The sequence below is a fragment of the Nicotiana sylvestris genome, chromosome 6 (assembly GCF_000393655.2).
Source record: "Nicotiana sylvestris chromosome 6, ASM39365v2, whole genome shotgun sequence".
In the NCBI taxonomy this organism is placed as follows: Eukaryota; Viridiplantae; Streptophyta; class Magnoliopsida; order Solanales; family Solanaceae; genus Nicotiana; species Nicotiana sylvestris.
Window position 1 is genome coordinate 114749223 of NC_091062.1, and position 8535 is coordinate 114757757.

Here is an 8535-nt window from a genome sequence, read left to right on the forward strand (position 1 = left end):
ACCCCATATTTGAGGGAACACTATTCATCCTCCATATTTGGGACAAAAATGGGGGAGGATTGGAGCTAAATTCCCCCAAATATTTCCCCCATTATGGGGATGGAGGCAAGGTTGGAGATGGCCTTAGTGTTTCAGCTATTTTTTGTTTCAATTTTTTTTTTGTTTTTCATGTTTTGTCTGCTATACTTCTTTGTTGTTGATGTTGGGTTTTCTCCTCTATCCTTTGTTTCTACTTTGTATCTCATGTTTTTTGCCCTCTTATGCAGAACATCTATCAATAATACTTTCTACTTTAATTTGTGGTCTAGGCGAATGGGTTAAATTTTCAATTAAATTTTATTTAACTTTATTTTTATTTAGTTTTCTTGCCTTTTCCTTTTTGCCTCTTCTTGCTAGAAGAACACTACCAATGAAACTGGGTTTAATATGGGGCATATGAGTGAAGCTTGAGTTAGTTTTAATTGGGGTCTGTTAAAATTTTAGGCAACTTTTTTTGTGCCATAAGTGTTTGATGAATTTATTGAAAGAAATTACTTTTTCATTAAACTTCTAGATTTTTCCTTTTCGAAGCTTGAGTTTTGATAGATCATGGCTATACACTTAGTGGATTCAAAAGCAATATACTCTGGTTGATACATAACTTTCCATCCTTATGATCTCTCCATCTCGAGGAGTTAAGACTGACCCGATAAGACTTTATCACTTGCAATTACACCGGTCTTCTTAAGAGAACAATCTAGAAGAACTTTATGTTTGTGCTACAAAATCTAGCCAAATCCAAAATATTTGAATATAGCATATTAGTCTGTCTCTCTTTCATTTTTTGTATAATGGTGGTGACAACTTTTCATTTCTCCTATTTTTTTCCTATTTATTTAGTTGAACCGAAAAATATAATGCATTTTCCACACGTTGTGGAAAGAATTTACATTGATTAATTAATTATAGGAAGACGACTGTACTATACTGTTTTGTCCTCATTTGGTATTTCCAAATTGTAATTACTATTGAAGCAAAACAAGAATTATAAAATTGTTAACTTTGTGTGAAAGATGAAAAAAACGTATCCACTCGAACCATCATAATTCATCTGACTTATTTCATAAATGAGTATAAAGACAATAATTTAATGATATTTCTCCTTTCTCAAAGAAGCTAAGATCTTCATATGTTTTCACTTAGTGTGGTTCTCATCGGTTCCACATTCCTTATAGTTCAGCACGGTTTCAATTATCGCCAATATTGCTTACCAGTCGTTGAATGAAGAAGTTCAAAGTTGCGACTGGACAACGATTCCATATACTTGAGGATTGCACAATTCTGCTAAACTTGGATATTTATGTCAGTTCCCTCTGATTGAGGCGGATCAATTGGTTGGGCGTGCCCTTGAGTAAGTTTTAAGATCACGAAATTCATATTTATTGACTTCTGAGACTTGGCAGGGTAAGAATTTTTACTTCTATATCATGTGAGTGTCACATCTCCTTTTTCTACGTGGAAGGGGTATAAGGGAGTTTTTCCAATTAAAGTGACAAAATCGAAATGAGTTTATTCATTTTAAATTCAGAGTCGCCACTTGGGATAATTTTTTGTGTCCCAAGTCACCGATTTATTTTAAATCCCAAATCGAGGAAATTGACTCTATTTATGGTCTGCACGCATAGAAGACCGGGTAAGGAATTCTATTAACCCGGGAGAAGGTGTTAGACATTCCCGGATTTCGTAATTTTAGCACGGTCGCTTCAATCATACCTGGCTTAAATAAATTGCTAATTACTCATTTTAGAACTTATGTACATTTTCACCTTTTACCGCTTTTTAATTTAAAACGAATCACGCGTACGTGTATTGATCGAAACCTACCCTGCACTACTATTGAGTAGCGAGAGAGGATCGAAGCAGCTTTTACCCGATTTAGGGTCGGGATCGATTTCCGCAGAGAGCTAGAAGTTGGAGTCGGGTATCTATCTAATTTAGGGTTGTGTAAGTTTTCCAAATTACACTTCTAAACATTTTTGGGTTTATGTTTTACTTCTACTTTTATCAAACTACAATGGTGAATTAAACTAGAATAAGCTAAGAGTAAAATGTTGCGGGTTGCTCAAATGGTTTAAAAGGCACTAGGGTAGTGACTTCCGCCTAGGTGATCAATTAATGGGTATTTGAGTCTAAAGCATGATTGACATATTTGGGGAGTATGATATAACCGTTGCACGATTTTACCCACTCTACACCTCTCGGTGGTTCGAGTTATTTTGCCCGAATTGACTTTCTCAAGACCAATTGGGTATGCAAATTTGCGCAAGCAATCAAGGTTCAAGTCGGGTATTACTCTCTCGAGGTTTAACCTTTTAATTGGAGCTATCAATCTCTTGAGTACGCCCCAATTCCTTGTTGGACCAATTTCAGAGACTCAAGCTCTCTTTCTCAAGAAGAGCTCAAGTCAACTAAACACAAACTAGTGTTTGCAACTACTAATTCAACAATTAAACATGAAATTAGCCCAAATATCAAACACCCATAGTCAATCTAGCCCTAAAATACAAGACCCATTAATTACCCACACCAGGGGCACCTGGATCTGCATACAAAGTGCAGGGAGTAACGTGAGTATGCCAACTCAGTAAGTAACTAAAATAAATAAGGACTGAAAGCAGTGACGAGCAGTTCAAAACATATAGATAAAAATCAGTTCCGTCATAAAAATCATCATTTCCAGTTTAAACATTGAAATCAATTAATTAGCAATATATCCAACAGAGGCTTATTTAAAAGAAGAGTGAAAACAATGAAAACATCATAACAGGGCCCCTCGGGCAAGGAATCACTCAGAATATGGCCCCTCGGACAGCCTCTCAGTCACTCGGCTCATTATATCTCATAATAATAGAAATCATAGTAACCGTTGCGGCGTGCAGTCCGATCCATATATTTATAGTCGACTACGCTCACTGGGGGTGTGCAGACTCCGGAGGGGCTCCTACAGCCCAAGCGTCATATCGCTGCGGCGTGCAGCCTGATCCATAACTCACATATATACAAATATCCTCACAATTAGGTTCTCAACCTCTCTCGGTCATTAACCTCACAACCTCTCGGGCTTATCAATAGAGATTAGGGAACTCAGCCCGAACAGTCCTCACAATTAGGAGTAGAGTGATAAAATCAATTTTAATCATTTAAACGGGTAAAAGAAGACTAAGGATATACTTCTAGCAAGTAAAGTGAGGAAAATAGTCAAAATGCCCCTAAGGGTTGCTACAGGTCGGCACAAGGCCCCAAACACGGCATAAACCCATAATACAATATAAATATCCAAAATACGGGATAACACAATATTTCCAAATAAAATACGCGACTTAATAGTTACTACGGGACGGACCAAGTCACAATCCCTACCGGTGCACGCCCACACGCTCGTCACCTAGCATGTGCGCCACGGCATTTATCAAAAACAAGTCCAATACCGGGGTTTTGTACCCTCAGTTCCAGATTTACAATGGTTACTTACCTCAAACCGGTGAAAATACTACTCCGCGATGCCTTTGCCCCTCGAATTGGCCTCCACTCGCGTCGAATCTATTCAAAATCAGAATCACGGCGTCAAAATATGCTAAGGGAATGAAGCCCAAGCGAAAACAATCGTAAAATACCAAAAATCCCGAAATTGGCCAAACCCAACCCCCGAGCCCACGTCTCGGAATTCGAAAAATTTTACATCAACGGATTCCTTATCTCCCCACGAGTTTATACATACCAAGAACATCAAAATCCATCCACAAATGACCCTTCAAATCCCAAATGTTTGGTCTCCAATTTCAAGCGCTAGTTCTTCAATTTTAGGCTTAGATTCCATGTTTTTCTAAGTGAAATTCATATAATAATCGAGTTTCTAGACCAAAAATCTTACCTCCGAATGTTTCCCCTTGAATCCCTCTTCAATCTCCTTAAAAAATCTCCAAAAACGAGCAACTATGGAGGAACACAGACCCACATTCGCGGACAAGACGACCTTTTAAACATTCTGCCCAGGCCTGAAAATCCTTCTTCGCGAACGCGGTCAAAGCCTCGCGTTCGTGAAGCACAAAAATTCCGTTGACCAAAATTCTTCTTCGCAAACGCGATCCCCCATCGCGAACGTGATGCCTCAGCTTCACCAACCTACGCGACCCCGACTCACGCGAACGCGATGCCTACCAAATCCAGCCCTTCGCGAACGTGGGACTACCCTTCTCGAATGCGAAGGCCAAACATGACACCTCCCTTCCTAGCCCTTCGCGAACGCAAGGGCTCTCTCGCGAATGCAAAGACCAAATCACCTGCAACAGCTGCAACCATTTTTCTGCAATTTCTCTCAACTCAAAATGATCCGTTCAACCCTCCGAAACTCACCCGAGGCCCCCGGGACCTCGACCAAAGGCACATGACACCTCCCTTCCTGGCCCTTCGCGAACGCGAGGGCTCTCTCGCGAATGCAAAGACCAAATCACCTGCAACAGCTGAAACCATTTTTCTGCAATTTCTCTCAACTCAAAATGATCCGTTCAACCCTCCGAAACTCACCCGAGGCCCCCGGGACCTCGACCAAAGGCACCAACATTTCCTAAACTCATTCAAACTTGTTCCAATCATCAAAACACCTCAAACAACATCAAATCACCCAAAAAACCTCTGATTCACCAAGCTTCTAAAATCTTCCAAATTCTGCTTTTGATCAAAAACCCAACCAAACCACGTCCGAATGACCTGAAATTTTGCACACACATCCCAAATGATGCAACGAAGCTACTGCAACTCTCAGAATTTCATTCCGACCCCTATATCAAAATCTCACATATCAACCAGAAAACCCCAAAAATCTGATTTCGCCAATTCAAGCCTTAATCTATTTCGAACCTCCAAAACTCATTCTGATGACGCTCTTAAGTCCCAAATCACTTCCCGAAGCTATCCGAAACATCGGAACTCACATCCGAGCCCTTATAACACACAAGTCAACATTCGGTTGACTTTTCCAACTTAAACTCATCCTAAAGAGACTTTTTGCCTCAATTCTTACCAAATCCTTTCCGAACCCTAACCAATCAATCTGATAGCATATAGAACCATAATACAAAGCAATTAGAAGCAGAAATGGGGGAAACGGAGTGGTAACTCATAAGACTGACTGGCCGGGTCGTCATAGTTAACTTCTTAGGAGATTAGGTTCTTGTTTTTGTTGGTTTTCTTTTTGGAATCCCCCATCCCCTTTTCCGTTCCCCTATGTTCTTTTCCGTTTTCTGTTCTCCTTTTCTCTTGTGTGTATATGTGTTTATATAGTTGGTAAGATGAATTGGGGAGCAAGCAAAGCTGGGTCATGTGAGGAGAGTGTGCAATTTGATAGAGATAAAAAATGTGACGTGGGAGGGGGGTATCAAAAGGGAATGTACAACTGGTGATTTTGTTGTGCATGTAAAATTTTTGAGTCCAATATTTATTTTTAGAATGAGAATAAAAGGAGAAGAATAAAGAAACAGTAAAAATGTATGAATAGATAAATTGCAAAATTAGTACATGTGGCTGGAAAAGAATCTTTTGAGATAACGTTTTGTAACAAACTTTATCCCTTGTGGTGAGGTAACGTGGATTTACTTATTCTTGCTTCTTTGTCAATTCTTCTTCGCCTCTTTTTTTTTGAATTAAAATACTACTAGATAATTAAAAAAATGCAAGATCAAATACTAAGTACTCCATGTTCATTTATTAAAACCTCTAACTTACAAATTATACTAAATTAAACAAATAATTTTTGAAATTTTTTCTTTCTTTATGAATGAAAAATAAAACTTATACTAAGATGTGACTCTTTTTTGTAGTTTTTGATTTTCTCAAATAAAACCTATAAAAAGGTGAAACAAAAGCTAAAATATCAAGATTACACTTAAAAACTATTTAAATATTAAAAGTAATAAAAAAATCTAAATATGATAAAAAATTAGGTGCTCACAATGGGCATTGCCTCTCTTTGAGGGTAAACTATCTTAATTGTTGTTTAGGAGAGTGAGCTTTTAAGCATTTTCTTTTAGAAAGTTCTAAAATTTTATAGACTGAAATGTTATGAGAGGAATGGCCGTTTGATATTTTCACGTTACAGTTTGAATACTCTAATATTAATGGCTGTGTGTTGCAATTCCACGTTGCAGTTTGAATACTCCAGTATTAATGATTATGTGTTGCAACTTTTTTTTTTTTTTAAAGTTGTGTGCTGCAGTATGAATTACGAAGCTCATTTTAGGGTGAAGAAGGTTTTGCATGTTGCTGCTTGAAGTGGCCAATAGCAATAACATGCTTAACTGCTTTTATCTATGGTGTTTCATTTGTATCTTCCTCTAGGACTTTGCAATACTTACTGCAGCTGCATAAAGTTGGTTTAGGTCCATTATATCATATTGGATTCAATGCTGCTTATGAATTCTAATTATCAACTTTGAAGCTGATATAATTCTTAAGCCTTGTATGGCGTATGCCAATATACTAATTTAATTGGGCACGAGAGTTGAGGGTGGAGATTAAAAAATTAATCAGCAGAAGATTCTCAGTTAAATATGATACAAGTTTTAAAACAGCAAAGCAATAACATTAAACACCTTCATACTTCTTGAATGGATTCATATTCTAAAGGAGAAGATACTGAAGGAAAGGGAGTTCCCATATAAAAATTTGATTATATTTTCAAAATTTTAAAGACAATTTATATTACTCTTTGGAGTCTAATTATGAATTATACTTTCTGATCATGTCTTTAAGGAGTGAGATATATTTTTCATTTTAACTGTGTTTTCTAAAGTAGAATTAAGTTTCCGAAAAATGAATTTCTTCTTGACTTTCTATGATGTAAGAACCCGTAGTTCTTGATTTTTGTGATTGTTATCTCTATAGGAATCTGCAACTGTCTAGAGGAATGATGGAGCGACTAAGATATTTTAATCACTTGATGATCTGACTTATTGCTTGTTGCCGAAAAGAGGAAGTAGAATTTGCAGGTATGTAAGTTGTGCAGTTGTGATATTTTGTATTGTCTAAAATTTGTTGAGACATTTTTCCTTATTCATGTTGTAGCTAGGAGTTTAGGGGAGATATTTTTGTGCAATTACAGCAGATGAACAAGAAGGGTCGTGGCACCAGATTAGTGAATCACTTAAAGTAGTTGGCATGCTATGTGAATTGGCTAACTCATTCTCAAACAGAGTGACAACAATGTTGTTAGTTTCATTTTGTTTTGTGTTTGTGGCCATCTGTATTCCAATGTGGTCTTATTTAGAACTTTTTGCAATTTCATAAGTACTTCACACCGTACTTGTAAATTTCTCTCTAGAATATCATGTATTGATCCTATTCGCATAAACTGGTTCATATGAGTCATAACGCTGGGCCCGTGCTCAGCACGGGCATCCTGTATCTAGTAATAACATAAACTACCATATAGTAGTATATTAAATGTCGTGCATGCATCCCATGAAACTATCCTATCATTGTGAACCCTTTTGATCAAACAACTTAAGACGTTCCAACACGTGATCTTGGGAGTCCCTTCGGGATGGCTAGTTGGTTTGGAGCACGGTCATTCATACAGATGAAAGGATCGATCCCTCCTCAATACCTTATGGGTCGAGCATGTCGCACAAGGCTTGCCTAGTGCAGTTTGCATTCCATGTGTGCAGTGGTGGATTCAAGATTTTTTTTAAAGCAAATTATACTAATAGACGGGCTGCCTGGTAGCTATTTTATTAATATTAAAAAGAAAAAAACCACAAAGGAAGAGTACAAGTAAGGGGGGCAAAAGTTACAGTAGTGTTGCCTCTATGCTTTGGCTATAAAATCGCCCATGTGCGCCTCTATTGCCTTATGATGGTAGCCTCATGATGAGTTCATGGGGTGGCTGCCGACAAAGTTTAACGAGGGCGAATGATCTCATATCCGTTTGGATATTTTCAAAAGGCATAGGACATATAGCAAACACTTACTGAGCTAGACCTTACCTTACAATTCCTACTGAGGCATAAACAATCTCATCTACTAGCAAACATGTAAAAAATAAGAACTAGAACGAACTAGATATTCTATTATCATCATAGAACTACTGGAAAATGGCAGATCTGACCGCCAAAACGGTCAGAATTCGGTCGGAAATCACGAATTTCCGACTACTTTCTGACCAAAATTAGTCGATCAAAAAACAATCGGTCGGAAAATAATTTCCGACCGAATCCATTGGTGATTTCCGACTAAAAGTCGGAACGTTCAAAAAGGGATGACCAAATATTTTTAAATTTCCGACCAAAGTGGTCGAAATTTTACCGACCGAATCGGCCGTAATAATATAAATAAAAATAATTATTTATTTAAAATTAAATAATAAAAATATATAATTTCTGATCAAATTAGTCGAAAATTAATAATTAAAAAATAAAATTTATTTAATTCTTGACGGAATCCGTCGAAAACTGTTAAATATTAATTTTTTTTTAATTTATGTCCGATTCGGTCAATGGGTGG